A 16,441-nucleotide genomic window follows, 5' to 3' on the forward strand; every position below is an offset into this window, starting at 1 on the left:
AAGGCGTACAGGAAGTGCTCCACGATGTCCTGCGTCACCTGGCCCAGGTCCTGGTTGGTACCTAAGCCAGAAGCGAATCCCTTCAGCCACTTCGACACCATACTCACAATCTCCGAGGGATCAAAGTCGCCGACGGCCAGCTCAGTCGTTAGCGCCTGCGCTGCCTGCGTAAGCTTGCGCGGGGCAGGTGCGCTCTTCCCTGCGTCTAAGCGCAGCAGCTGCTCAAACGGCAATATCTCATAATTCTTAGCCGGGTCGACGGCCTCCTGCTCCACTTGGGTGGCGCTCTCAGCCATTGTGATACCCCAGCTACCTCTCTCTTTCTCTCTCTCTCTCTCTTGCTGCTGTCTTCCTCTCTGCAGAGCCCCTCCGACCGATTTATACACATACCTGCCGCACAACTCATGCAGAATCATGATGACACTATTCCAGCCAATAACCGCGCCGCGTATGTATATCACGGCCAGCACATGCTCTATCCCTGCAGCCGTAGCTCGTGGCCGAATGATGACTTCGACGTGCAATGGTAGCGTGCAAGCAGGAACGGTACGCTACCACGTGAAGGCATCAATTCATTGGCGTTGCGCTAAAAAGACTACCATTCTTGGGACTTGGACTCGTCTTCTGAAAAATTTCACCCTACTGTCTAAAGTGTTGCCTACAATTTAGATAAACAGTGGCTCATCGCCTGCAATGCTCGAAATAAATATTTTTCTGAAAAGTTGGAAAACCTTCAACTAGGGAAGATAAGAGGTTTTTTGCCAACATTTAGAGGTATTTAGATAAGAATACGTTAAAAATTTCCAATATTTATAGATATTCCCCCTTTTCACATTTATTTTTAGGTTGGTTGAGAAGGGACAAAAATAAACACAGGGGTTTAGAAAAGGGAAAAGATATATGAAATGCTAGTTAATTAGTTAGTACTGTTATGATTCGTGTGAAGACAAGGCTATATTTATATGATCATGATTGTATTGCATGTCCTCTAGGCAATTAACATGATGCCTATGAATAAATGGTGATTCGATCAATATGAAAGGTTAAACACAATTAATATACTATCTTCATCTAGGGTGTCTATTTGTAGCCTTGTCATTTTATGTATTTACTCCATGCGGACCACTCCATCATTATTCCTTACAGTTGTATAGAATGATTGTCTTTGTGTGCTCCATTTAGAATCCCAATGATTGAATTGTGATACCAACATAATAGAGATATTAGATATTCTACTATCATAGATATAAGAATCACAAGTAGAAAAAAATGGTCAAAATGTATAGTAATAGATCTGTTTCATAACTCATATAAGTGAGTTTGAAACAAAAGGAATCCTGCGAATATTACTATCAAAGACATTTCTTATCTATATTAATGAAATCTCATTCTTTTTTTGTGGAAATTGAAGGGAGGTGAGCCCTGAAGTGGAAGCACGAGCATGAGCAAGAGCTATGGTGGAAGAAGTAGGAGCAAGAGAGAGAAAGACTTCAATGTGGGAACTCTAACTTCTTTCCACGGGTCTTACTACGTCCATGTGACTTAGAGCAGGACTTCTGAGAGTCCTTTTCATGATGATCATTATCTTTCTTCTCACTTCTGCCACCTCTAACGGATAAAGCACGTGAGAAGGATAATTCTTTTTCTTGTTAATTTCTTTAGTCAAAAGAGCACTCTCTACATCTTCCAATTTCAGCCCATCAAGTTTGTTGGTATAGTTGGCAATGTGAAATACATCCCAAGACTCAAGTAAAGTGGCAAGTAGAAACAAAGAATTTATATTATTCTGAAACTCAATACCCTGTTAAAGAAGATTCTTCATGATAGAATGAAATTGGCTAAAGTGAATAGACAATGGGATCTCCTCCTTCATGCAAAGATCCATCAACTCTTTAAGCCAATACATTTGCAAAGCAAGGCTTTGCTTTGCATAAAGTTCTTCAATTTTTTCCCATAGATTATATGCACTATGATCTTCATCTTCAATAACATTATTATGGATCTCTTAAGAGAGTGATAAAATGATAGTGGATTTGCAATATAGTGTATTCAAATCAACCCAGTCATCATCATCCATGTTTTCAGGTTTAATACCCTTGTTGCTTAGTGACTGAATCTCTAAATTTTGCACCAAAACCTACCATATTGGAGGGTTCCAATTGCCATATTGGTGCCATCCAACTTGGCAATGTTAAACAAAGCCATATCTTTTAGATTACTAGCCATAATAAGTCAAATAGGGGTAGACTATGTAAAAAATATTTTGCGATAATTAGCAATGAACATGCCAAAATCACTATCAAAACAAGCTGAAAATAAGAGAAATTAATAAAATTACCAGCTAGCTGCCAAATACAACTGAAAGGATGTCAAACAGTAATGATTGCCCTTAGTAAATGCTCATAGTATGCAATTTATAGCTTGTTGTAATAAATCACAACAGTAGGCAATGTTAAACAAAACCATATCTTTGAGATGACCAGCCATAATGAGTCAAATAGGGATAGACTATGTGAAAAACAATTTGCTATAATTAGCAAGGAACATGCAAAAATCACTACCAAAACAAGTTGAAAATAAGAGAAATTACTAAAATGACTAGCTGTCTACCAAATATAACTGAAAGGATGTCAAACATTAATGATTGTCCTTAGTAAATGCTTACAATATGCAATTTATAGCTTGCTATAATAAATCATAGCAATAGGTAAAAGAAGCCAAAAGCAGAGCTATTACTGATACATGACCAACTGTAACAAGAACTGTCAACCAAGCAAGGTGCCAGACAAGATATATCTCGTAGACATAAAAGTCATGCATAGAACAAGTCTCACGTTAACAAAAGAGACCAAGCAGATGCACAACGGATAGAGCACTGTGAGTAAAGCTGAATGCAAAGCCATTCAAGATGCATACATAACTGGCAATACCATGACAGAGATAGGTGCCTACCCAAGAGTAGGGTTAGCCCACTAAGCATGAAGTGCATACATGAAGCACAAAGAGAGCAGACACATGTCAATTTCCCACAATCTCAAGCTCAACTACAAAGTCCAAGTGCTATGTACATCCAAATAGGCCAGAATCTCCCATTGGAAGGAAAGTCATATGCATACAGAGCAAGCACTACTCAAATACATCAAGTACATATCATTAGATATCTGACCTCCAAGTAGGATAAATCTAGAGTTTAAATTCCAAAGTAGCTCAAGCCCCTAAAGCATAAAGCATTGAAGCTTCCAAAGTTGAGTAGCTCGCAACCAAATAGGGTGTCCAAGTTAGGGAATTCTATTCCCCATAGCTTAAACTATGGATTTTTAAGTCATATGACTAGGGAGTCATGTTTCCCACATAAAACATATTAGGGAATTTTAAGCCACACAACTAGGGAACTTCATTCCTCACATTTTAGACTACAAATAGATGTATCAAGAACATATACTTCATGGAAATTTCCAAATAGTTTGTGGAAAATGGTCGCCAAACAAATTAGACTTAAATTAAGTAGTCATTCAATAATACAACATTGCTTCTTATCTTTGATTACAAAATTTAATAAAATTCTTCTCAATTCTATAAAGATTAATTCGTGATGCACCAAGCCCTATAAATGTGATGTTATTGATCAATAATTTAATATTGACCACCTTGTGAGGTAGCTCAAAACTCATGGAAATTAGGAACCAATTGTAGCATGTCATTTTTGCATATTCTTCCACACATTTCTAATGCATGTGCATTGTAAAATGATATGAAAATAATCTACTTTTTCATAAGGTATATGTCCTAAAATAAGCATCAATATACTATATCTACCCTTGAAAAGGTTCAACATAATTAGCCTCCAAAGAAACATACTAAAATTATAGAAAGATGTTACATCCCATGCTGGTAAGGCTAAATGTTTTCATTTTGGTCACATATGTAAGATTGTTGCAGTTACTTTGATAGCCCAAATTATGTTAGAGTTTAAAAATAGATTGTGCATGTCACCTATAATCAAGCCTAATTGAGGTTGATTTTAAGGACGCATTGCCCATGTCACCTACTATAATCAAACATTATTTGAGGTTAAAATTATCATAATGATGTGGCATTCCATGTTGGTAAGGCTAAACTTTTTCATTTTTCTCACATATGTAAGCTTGTTGCACTTTGGTTAACCCAAATTAGGTTAGAGTTAAAAAATAGAGTGTGCATATCACCTATAATCAAGCCTAATTGAGGTTGATTTCAAGGACACATTGCCTAAGTCACCTACTATAATCAAGCCTACCAAAGATTATAAATACTAAGGTATTGTAATGGAAAATGTATTGGAGATTAAAGCCATGAGCCAAATGGATTGGGTAATCAAGACATATGTGTTTTACCCCACTTTATTTGAAAATAATCACTACAAGATATAGGCCTTATACCGACATTAAAAGTGACGAAAATATAAATAACAAAATTTTCCACCGTCGTCACAAAAAGCATCATTATTGGCGATGCCATAGAACAGTTGGTTTCAGCGTCGTTATCATCGTCGCTATTTGCGTCGATATCAAGCGTCGCTGATATCGACACAAATAGCGACGCTAATAACGACGCGTGCAGGTAAATTTGCAACGCTAATAGCGATGATAATAAGAAAAAAAATTGATGTGGTGCCACATATAGCACTGTGTGCTTTATTTGGGCCATACAAAATAGTTTCTGGACTATGTACAATGCTCGTGTAAACAAAAACAAAGTGTTCTTAAATCATAACATTGGTACATGAAATAAATACATGATCGCATAATGAAAGCAACTGGAACAATCATGATAATATATCACTACTATATAGAAAATTTTTCCATAGATCAGGTGACCAAAAAAGAAGGGTGTGTGAGCTCCACATCAGTCCACCATACAATAATGCATTCTAATTAAACATAGTAACTACAGACAAGAAAGATGAGTGACTTACAGGGCCGCCACGTCTATACAATCGGTCGATCAATATAGTGAGACCGTTGTCAAAGAGTTTACTGTTCATAATATGAATTATGGGATTCTTATGAACACAGAAGAACTTCACTAGAAGTTATATGAGGAATTTGCATACGAAATTTAGACATTGTTATCCAATAACCACCTTAGTTACACAAGTTCTTTTGTATTTAGCATATAATTTTCAGTTATACCATGTATATTTATGAAAAATAAGTCTATGGGAACCTACAACTTGGTCAGCTGAAAGTAATTGACAATCTGCTGGATAAATCACGTTGATTCAGGTACAAAAATATGGTCAGAACTCAAGAAATTTGCCAAAAGTTGTCAAAAGTCCACTAGGTTCACATGGGACCTGGAGTAATAGACTTAAGTGACCAGCAAGTGACCTGGGTAGGCCAAAAAGTGACAAGGGGCTGAGCAGGAAGCAGCCCGCATTTTTTCGGTGCAAAATGCGGGCTACACAATCTAAAGAAAACTGGAGAGAGCTAGAGCTATGGTGCATGATTTGGAGCATGCAAACTGAAGATCAACATGCCCAACTACTGAAGATGTAAACATGGTGAGAGCTCCACTTCTCTGCCCCTTTGGTCTGACAAGAATGCATACTGAAATAGTCTACAAAAGAGGGAAATCTGAGAGAAAAGTATTCAGCCTGCTCTTATGCACGACTTCTCTCATTTTGTCTTTCTTATTCTTAGTCCAATGAAGCCCAACTTGTACCCAAGTACTTGAGTGACTTTGGGGCAAGAAAAGGGTGAGGATATTGAAGGTATACGGGCTGTTATAGGCTGAAATAACTAGTCAAAAACAGGGCAGCCCACTGTTATGGTCCATTTTTATGAGCAAACATGGGATTTATGTGGTTGTAATGGAAGGAAATGACCTCTTTTCATCACGGCATTGTTCATTAATGATTAGAGGTGTTTCTTATTGAGTTTATACACTCATTTTGAGCTTGATTATGGGCTGGAATTTTCTGTTTTAAAACAGGGCTGAAGCTAAAATTATGCTTCTTCAATTCATTTGATGTATCATTGGCCCAACTCTTGAATGCATTTGAGTCTATCAACATAATACTTGTTCCAAAGGGTTGAAATCCATCTATGTACTTGAAATAAATGCCATTAGATCTTGCATTTGATATTCATAAATTAAATTGAGAATCTGGAAATATCCTTTATGATATGATGTATGTATCTAGAGGCATTTGATGTAATCAAGATAGACTTATTTATTCCGATCATGTATGCTAAATACATAGTGAAAAAGCTTGAACTCTTCTTCCATACCTAAATCATGTCTAAATCCCGGATCTTATTAAACCCCAATCTATTTCCCTTTCCTGAACCTTGAATCCTAAACTCCTCTTTTGCACTAAAGCCCCGGTGGTAGACCTTCAACCCTTAACGCGACGACATTGGTGAACCCGACGTGAAGGTCCGCTGCGGAAGAAGAAGTCCAATGGGAGAATCATCAAGTTCGAGAGGAGATGCCTTGCAACAGTTGGTTTGTCTAATGCAAGAAAGCCAACAACAACAGTTGCAATTTCAACAGCAATTGCAATTACAACAACAACGAAGACAAGAAGAAGAGCGGATTGATGCTGCTCCCATTAAAGCCTTAGAAGTAGTTGGACAATAGCTCAAGAAATTTAATGGGAAAAATGTATCCTCTTTTATCCGCCTTTATACTGACAAGATGGTCTTCTTTGGAGTCCCTCAACAAGCCTGGAGCCGTTATTTTTCCCGTCTGGCTGTGCATGGTCTCCAGGACCGAATTCATGGTCTTTTTCAAAAAGATGCAGGATGGACTGTGTTCAAGAAGGCTCTTCGGGAAGAATTTTTCCTTGAAGATTCTGGCCTTATGACAAAGAAAGTCTTCACCGAATGGGTTGAGAGGCCCAATAAGGGTCTAACGGCTACTGCTCTTCATCGATAATTTGAAAGTAAATTTGCCCAACTAGATCTTGATGACCAACAAGGTATGGAAAGTCAAAAGATTGAATTATTTTTAAAGGCTATAGATTCTTTTCTTCAAGAGAAACTAACTAACCGACTTGAAGATCCTAACTCTGAGTTAGGATTGAAGACTGCTTGGAGTGATGTCACTGAAGCAGTTAATATGATTGCTCGAAGAGAGCGATTGTGCCTAAGATGGGGATCAACCCCTGCAACAACTGAATCTATGAAGGAGCCTGTTCCAGTTTCTCGATCTCCTGCCTCTATGGCCGAGCAACCAAGAAATTCTGTTGTTCCTTCTCCAAAGAAGGATGTCATGGACGAGCTAATTAAAAGCATGCGGGATCTCCATCTTAACTTAACGGAAATTAATTCTAAAGTAGAAAGGCTTGATGTAAAAGTAGAAGAAAGGGGTCGGTCAACTGCCCAAAGGCCTGCACGAGAAGGCTTCAAAAGATGTTGCATTTGGTGTGATAGCCTTCAGCATGACAAGAGGGAGTGCGGTGCATTCCGTGAAGCTGAAGCACAAAAATTAGTCTTTTGGAAGGATGGTAAAATTCATGCAACCGAAACCAGGCTTCCTCTTGAGCCAAACTTCGGTAACGGTGGCATGAAGAAAAGATTGGAGGATTTGGCAACAAGAACGGCCTATACAACTGTTGATGCTGCAACTTATGGGCTGCAAATTGAGCCAACTAATGAAATTATTAAATCATGTAAAACTAATGCAAAATCTAAAGTGTGGACGCAGGCCTAGGAATGCATGGAGCAAGGCAAGGCAATTAAAGATGATTTAACCACTGCTAGTCAATGTATTCGAGGGAGAACCGGTTGGTCCGAGCCTGTAGATTCATTTTCAGCTTTTGCTCGCTTAGCTGAAATTAATAATCAAGAAGCCATGATAGAAGAAAAGAGAAGAAGAGAAGAAGATGTTACCGGTCCTTCTTCTTCAGAACCGACTAAACGCATAACAAGAAGTAAACCAGACCAACAAAAGGCTACTGAAAATCCGCCGCCACCATAATTTGACATGGGAGATGCCTCTCAAGCAAAGAAGACAGAAGGAAAAAGAAAAAGTAAACATCCCAGTTACAAGTTGCAGTTTGACATAGAGACCGCAATGGATCTTAAACGGATCCTAGAAGAAAGGATTCTTGGAAGTAGAATTGAATTTACATTAGGTGAAATTCTCGGTATTGCAAAACGAGGATTTCATGATGTAATAATTAATGTAATTAACGAACAAGACAACATGTTGGTGAAGAAACTGAAGAATCTGTACATGCTTTTTTGCAAGTACTTCATGTGTATTTGCAGGATGAAGAGAAGCTAAAAACTCAAGGGATTTGATTGGAGGCAATCAAAGAATTGATTGCACCCATAGAATCCAAAGATGAAGACGTTTATGAAGCTGAAGCTGAAGAAGCCATAATGATGGGTACTTCTCAATCTAAAGTGCAGCCCATGCGTAAGAAAGAGACTCTTCTTCACAACATGCAAGAAGAAAGTGAAGCTCACTTTATTCCTAGTAGTCACTATTCCCGTACCCATTGGGCAAGGGCGACTACTGAAACTATTGTTAAAATCGGTGAAAAAGAAACTCCATGCATTGCCCTTATAGATCATGGTTCGAAAATTAATGTTATGTCAAGAAATCTCTATGAGAATGGTAGATGGCCCATTGATGTGGACCCAGGATGGCGCATGAAGGCAGCCAATAACTCTTTTGGCGATCTTTATGCAGCATGTCCTTATGTACAAGTTACTATTGGTAATGTAAAAGATGAATTTCATTTCTTTGTTCAAGATTCCTGTAGTTATCCTATCATTCTTGGACAACCATTTATTTTCGAGTCTCGTTTAGAGACAAAGGCTCTTGATGATGGTTCATCATATGCTCGGATAAGAAGCAAAGATAATGATAAAGCTGTTCAATTCCTAACTATCTGTGTTAATCACCACCGGAATAGGGATCGATTGAGAGATCATCCTGTTCCTCCTAATGCCCGAGAATTTAAGGGTTTTCGGGTAGCGATGCTATAAGTGGAGACTATGGCAGTGCATCATGTCACAAAAAATTGCCTCCACATATGAAGGAGGCAAGGCCAAAAGCTGATTTGCAGGTTTTTTCAGCCAATGGTGTGGGCTATTATAAACAATTTTCAGCCATGAAGAGGGTTGAAAGAAAGTATTTGAGTCATATGGAGCAAGAGCTGAAGCAAATTGATGTTTTACCTAAAGATGAAGAAATTTCAGGACTATTTTATGGGCTGAATTATAATGATACAATGGCTGAAATTTATACAGCCATTCATGCTGAAAATCAAGCTGAAAATCAGTCCATACAGGTATGTACATTGGATATGTATGACATAATTCAAGAATTTGCAGATTATGAAGCTTTTGGACAGCCAAACAAGGATGAAGTAAGAGTAGAAAAAAAGTATAAAATAGTTGATAAGAAGGTCAAGCCAGTAGCTACTCCTCTACCGCTTGAAAGTGAAGGACTGGCAGAAAGGATATCCAAACAACCAAGCCTTCGTGATCCTAAATATATTGGTCACTAATTTACAGCAGAAAGTCTACAAAAGCTAAAAATTGGTGAAAACACTTTTCTCTTGCCGGCGGCTGAAAAGCAAATCTTCATGTAGATGTTAAAAAACCATGGTAAAGCCTTTTCATTTCAGCCACATGAAATTGGCTGTGTGGATCCAAGCATTGTGGCACCAATGATAATTTTTACGGTCCCACATGTTTCTTGGAATCTTAAACCTATTCCGGTTCCAAGAGCTCATTTGCCTAAGTTATTGGAACTTCTAAATGAAAAGATAAAAATGCGAATATTAGAGCCATCTTCAGCTCCATATTCCAACCGATGGTTTATTGTACCTAAGAAGAATGGATCTTTATGATTCATTCAAGATTTACAACACGTCAATAAAGTCACTATTAGAAATGTTGGATCAGGACCAATTGTGGATGAGTTTGCTGAAGCTTTTGCATGTAGGGCAATCTATTCCATGGGTGATTTATATTCAGGCTACGATCAATTTCAGCTTGCTTTGGAAAACCGTGACATTACCACAATGAAGACGCCTCTTGGCCTAGTCCGCATGTGTACTCTACCTCAAGGGGCTACGAATTCAGTAGCTCACATGATGAATGCCATGCATAAAGTGTTGAGGGACTATATTCCTCAATTGACTTTTCCTTTTCTTGATGATGTTCTAATCAAAGGATGTGAAGTTCATGAGAAAAATGAAGAACTCAATGAGCTTGGATGTCGAAAGTTTGTTTCTGATCATATTAATGATTGTGCTCAAATCTTGTCTAAATTAGAAGAAGTCCATCTTACTCTTTCAGGAGCTAAATCTATTTTTGGAGACGAAGAAGTCCTTGTGGTCGGTCATATGTGTGCTCCATATGGCCGAAAGCCTTCTCCATCCAAAATAAATGCTATCAACAAAATGCAGGAAGAATGTACAAATGTTTCAGAAGTGAGAAGATTTCTTGGTGCATGTGTCTTCTACCTTATTTGGATTCCACATTTTGCCCATGTTGCTGAAAGTCTTTATCAGCTTCTAAGAAAGGGCCAAAGGTTTATATGGGAAAAAGAACACACTCAGGCTATTCGGAAACTCAAGAAAATGCTGACTTTAGCCCCCACTTTAAAGAGGGCTAATTACTCTAATGGACAATCCATTATACTCACAGTAGACACAAGTCCTATTGGAATAGGATGGGCAGTTGATCAAGACGATCTTGAAGGCAACAGATATGTAATCCGCTTTGGAGCAAAGGTTCTTAATGAACGAGAAAGAAGGTATGCTCAAATTAAAAGAGAGCTTTGGAGAGTAGTAACTGCATTAAAATGTGACAGGGAGTACTTTATGGGCGTACATGTTATAGTTGAAATAGATTGCCTTCCACTCTTGGGCATGATCGCCAACTGTTCCACTCCCGACATAGCCATGCTAAGATGGATAGCCTATATTAAATCCTTAAATCCTGATTTGAAACATATTTCAGGTAGAGATAATCCAGTTGCTGACATGCTTTCACGTGCTAGATATATGGATAAAGAAGAAATGATGGATGAAGAAGAATCAGAGTTTATAAATGATGTTGTTAATGTAGGTACAACAAAAATTACAGCAAGAACAACAGGTTCAGCTGTTAAAACAAATTTTACATCAGCAAGGAAGGATGAAACAACCAAAGAAGGACAATGGATAGCTAGTAAGCAGCATGTTCAATGTTATGTTATGGTTTTTTCACATTTTAAAGAAGAATATTATGCAGATAATTGGCTAAAAATTGGCCAATTTTTTAGCACTATGACAAAGAAGGAAGATTGGACTAATGAAGAGTTCAAAAGAATTAAGAGAAAAGCTTATGGTTTTTTTCTTAAAGATGGTTACCTTTGGAGGCATGCGAAAAAGAAAGGAAGGGCGCTTGTTCGTGTCTTAGGAGACAAAAAGACACAAAGACAGATCATGTAAGAATTTCATGAAAGCCTATTGGCTGGTCATAGAGGCATATGGGACACTTTTGCCAAAATAAAAGAGAAATTTTGGTGGCAAAACATGTATAAAGACATTGAGCATTTTGTTGAGTCTTGTCATGTTTGTCAAATGTATTCTATGGTAAAGCATAGGGATGGGCTTCAACCTACCTATCCTTTATCCATTCACTATAGATGGGTTATTGATTTAGTAACCATGCCTACAGGAATTTGGAACATGAGATATCTAGTACTTGCTAGAGAAGATCTCACAAATCAAGTGGAAGGAAAGGCCTTGACAACAAAGTCTACTCATGCTGTTTGTAGATTTTTACTTGAAGAAGTATTTTGCAAGTATGGATGTGTTGCTAAAGTAACTGCTGATAGAGGGGAATTGGATGCCGATGAGGCTTGACATTTCTTTGCTCAATTGGGAATCAAGCTATCTCTTACTTCAGCTTACAACCCTGAAGGCAATGGTAAGAGTGAAAGAGGTCATCAACCAATTCTTAAAGCTTTAGCAAAATCATGCAAAGGAAAGTTGAGGGAATGGCCTAAAATTCTACCATTCGCATTATGGGCTGATAGAACTACCCATAGTGCAGTGACAGAATATATACCAGCTGAACTTATATATGGACAGCCACCTGTTCTGCCTATTGAGGAATCCATTGTCACATGGAGTATCTTGCCTTGGGATGAAGGCATGAATAGAGAAGGATTGCTGTCTTTGCGCATAAGGTAACTTGAAAGAAGGCCAGAAGATGTCAAAACAGCCATTGAAAGGCTGAAAACAGCAAGATTAAAGAATAAGAAGAGGTTTGACAAGCATCATTAACTCCGTCCAAGAGCTATTCAAGAGAATGATTGGGTTCTTGTCTATGATAGCAACCTGGACAATCAATATAGTGCTCATAGGAAGTTAGCCAAGCGATGGTTTGGACCATACGTTGTAAAAGTAGTACATAATAATGCTACTTACTCTTTGGCTAAAATGGATGGGACCATGATTAAGATTCCAATATCTGGGAAACGAATCAAACTCTTTAAACGAAGAGAATCTTCAACTTATGAACTTGATGACTTAGATATGAGCCCTCTACTTGAAGACATGTAGGAAGAAAAAGACTTAGAGAATGAAGATGATGATGAAGACCCTCCTTGACCTGTAATCTTATGAAATGGCACATGCCAGAGGATGTGCAGGTTAGGAGGGGGTGAATGCCAAAGAGTTTACTGTTCATAATATAAATTATGGGATTCTTATGAACACAGAAGAACTTCACTAGAAGTTATATGAGGAATTTGCATACAAAATTCAGACATTGTTATCCAATAACCACCTTAGTTACACAAGTTCTTTTGTATTTAGCATATAATTTTCAGTTATACCATGTATATTTATGAAAAATAAGTCTATGGGAACCTATAACTTGGTCAGTTGGAAGTAATTGACAATCTGCTGGATAAATCACATTGATTCAGGTACAAAAATATGGTCAGAACTCAAGAAAATTGCCAAAAGTTGCCAAAAGTCCACTAGGTTCACATGGGACCTGGAGTAATAGACTTAAGTGACCAGCAAGTGACCTAGGTAGGCCAAAAAGTGACAAGGGGCTGAGCAGGAAGCAGCCCGCATTTTTTCGGTGCAAAATGCTAGCTGCACAGTCTGAAGCAAATTGGAGAGAGTTGGAGCTATGGTGCATGATTTGGAGCATGCAAACTGAAGATCAATATGCCCAACTACTGAAGATGTAAACATGGTGAGAGCTCCACTTCTCTGCCCCTGTGGTCTGACAAGAATGCATACTGAAACAGTCTACAAAAGAGGGAAATTTGAGAGAAAAGTATTCAGCCTGCTCTTATGCACGACTTCTCTCATTTTTTATGTCTTATTCTTAGTCCAATGAAGCCCGACTTGTACCCAAGTACTTGAGTGACTTTGGGGCAAGAAAAGGGTGAGGATATTGAAGGTATACGGGCTGTTATAGGCTGAAATAACTAGTCAAAAACAGGGCAGCCCACTGTTATGGTCCATTTTTATGAGCAAACATGGGATTTATGTGGTTGTAATGGAAGGAAATGACCTCTTTTCATCACGGCATTGTTCATTAATGATTAGAGGTGTTTTGTCTTGAGTTTATACACTCATTTTGAGCTTGATTATGGGCTGGAATTTTCTGTTTTAGAACAGGGTTGAAGCTAAAATTATGCTTCGTCAATTCATTTCATGTATCATTGGCTCAACTCTTGAACTATCAACATAATACTTGTTCCAAAGGGTTGAAATCCATCTATGTACTTGATAAATTCCATTAGATCTTGCATTTGATATTTATAAATTGAATTGAGAATTTGGAAATATCCTTTATGATATGATGTATGTATCTAGAGGCATTTGATGTAATCAAGATAGACTTATTTATTCCGATCATGTATGCTAAATACATAGTGAAAAAGCTTGAACTCTTTTTCCATACCTAAATCATTTCTAAATCTCGGATCTTATTAAACCCCAATCTATTTCGCCTTCCTGAACCTTGAATCCTAAACTCCTCTTCTGCACTAAAGCCTCGGTGGTAGACCTTCAACCCTTAACGCGACGACACCATGCCTCTCTGCATATCGAATCTCAAGACCGGTGGGATCGCAATTTGTAATGGAGTGATGCAAAGAAAAAAAATTCTAACTATTAGAAACATGATTGTTAGTACAAAGGATATTGCAAAAAAACAAGCAAGCAAAACAAAAGAAAAACTTACAAAGTCCTCTAGATATGTCATGTGGCCGCCACTCCCAAGATGATGGACCACTCTGGCCTCTAGTTGTGCCCTCACTGCCTCACGTTGCTGACTCCAATGTCTTGGAGAATCTGTAGCCTCCTCCCTCAGTCGGCGCTAGTCGTCCACGTCTAGCCACTCGGGCTTTGCAGCCCCACTCTTGAGTGCCTTGTGTGCATCCGATCGTCTGTGTGACATATATGCACGCATGCAGTCCATCATCTAGCCCATAGAAAATGTATCTGCTGTGGCTAGAATCGGAAACTCCTCATGCAAGGATGCTACTATGTAGTCCTTTCTCCCCTCCGATATGTTTTTCCAATGATCTAAGACATGCCAAAAAACTTATTGGTACAACTCTCTCATGTGAGCCATCACTCTCCTCCCCTCATCATTCATGATGATGGCTCTTGATCTATCATCAACAAGATAGGCATATCCCTCTCGGGTATGCCTAAGATGGGTCCTCTCCCACTTGCGTCCACGCTCCTGGGCATATCTAGGAGACCCCTGTATATCTAGTGTACCGACCGGGGTAGTATCTATCGATGTAGCACCCATAGGGGTGCCACCTGCAAACTGCTGAGCAAAAGGCAGAGTAACTGGAGTAGATGTCCCCATAGGTGTGACAAATCCTGGAGGTGACGCGACTCCAGCAGTCCGTGCCTCCATAGTAACCACCTCAGCCATGCTCCCTGGAACTGCCATAAGAGCGAGGAGTCGCACCTATATCCCGTGCCGACCGTGGGCTCGTTGCCACCCGTATCTCTACAGCATCCCCTTGACCCTAAAGCACTCCCTTCCTCTGGCCTAAGTTTGGAGCGTCGATCTCATCTGTTGGACGCTGTCGAAGGGATTTCAAAAGCAAAGTCGCGACCATAGAGGACCTTGACTAATTTTAGGATAGAAGATCAATCAAACGAGATCACGTTTGATTACAACCCTATTCAACATGAACATCTTTAACTTCATTAAAAAAACAAATTCGATTTACAAACTGGCTGTTCAAAAACTGAAGTCCTTCATGTCTTTTCGACAAAAAGTGAGGAAATTGAACATTAGACAGCACAATGCTGATTTCAATAATGTCATTGTAAGAGGAGAGACAAGGCTTTGTATACTCTTTTGGAAGATGAAATAACAACTTCCAAGAGTAGGCCAAGTGTACAATTCTCACTGCAGCTCAGAAAGAGATGATGAAGGATGTTGCGGTACATCAAAATAATGACTAATCCTATAGCACATGATAATTATCTAAAGAAACTTCAGTCTTTGGACGTAATCTTTTACTTCCAGATTGCAGTTCACTTTGTAATTCCTTGAAGGCATGGCTCATTAGAGATTACAACGATCCATTGTAAAGGTGCTTTCGGACGTAGATTTGAGGAATGATGAAGAGGAGAGTTGGAGGACATTCCTAAGGCTGGAAACTCGCATTGAGTTGGCAATCACGTTCGTTAGAAGAATCGAGACTGGATGGAAGATCTCGTCACCATAATCTTGTCTTTTGGTGCGTTACCTTTCTTCGCCTCTTCGTCCTTCTTCTGCTCTACTACGTCATCTTCCTCATTGGATCATCAGCTAACTTTCATCGTTGTTGTCAGTGTGATCGTTCAACATGCCCTTATCGTCGTTTTCTGCAAATCGAAGATCATTCTTGACTTCCTTCGCCTTCAGCAGAGCTCACCAATGCTTCATCGTAGCCTCATCAATTTGTGTTATTGGCCTCCTTTTTGACTTCAGCTCCTTTGCCTCATTCAGCGTTCATGTTCTTCAACTTCTTCTTTTGTTTTTTTTCTCCCTTCGATGTCGCAAAGCTCCTCGAATTGAATTGGCTTCTTTTTTTTGAATTTTCAACTGCTTCTCAACCTTCTTATCTTTAATAATCTTCTTCTTCGTGTCCATTTGCTCCATCTTTGTCTTCCACTCGTTGTAGCCTTGTCAATGTCCTTTGCTCATCATCATCTTAAGCTTTATCTTCCATTTCGTCTTTCAGAAGAGCTGCCACTTCCACTACAATAGAAACGAGGCGTAGACGCGCATGTTAGATGCGCAAAGTCGGGCGCGTCTATCATTGCGTCTATATGTGCGTGTAAAAGTGCGTGTAAATATACGCGAATTTTGCGTCTATATATCTGTGCAAATAGACACCAATATAGACGCGCCAACAGACGTGCAATTATTTAACCACCTAAAATTGGAATTAATATAATTAA

This window comes from Lygodium microphyllum, chromosome 13 (genome assembly GCF_053477565.2).
Source record: "Lygodium microphyllum isolate KBCC chromosome 13, Lygodium_microphyllum_v1.1.10, whole genome shotgun sequence".
Lineage (NCBI taxonomy): Eukaryota > Viridiplantae > Streptophyta > Polypodiopsida > Schizaeales > Lygodiaceae > Lygodium > Lygodium microphyllum.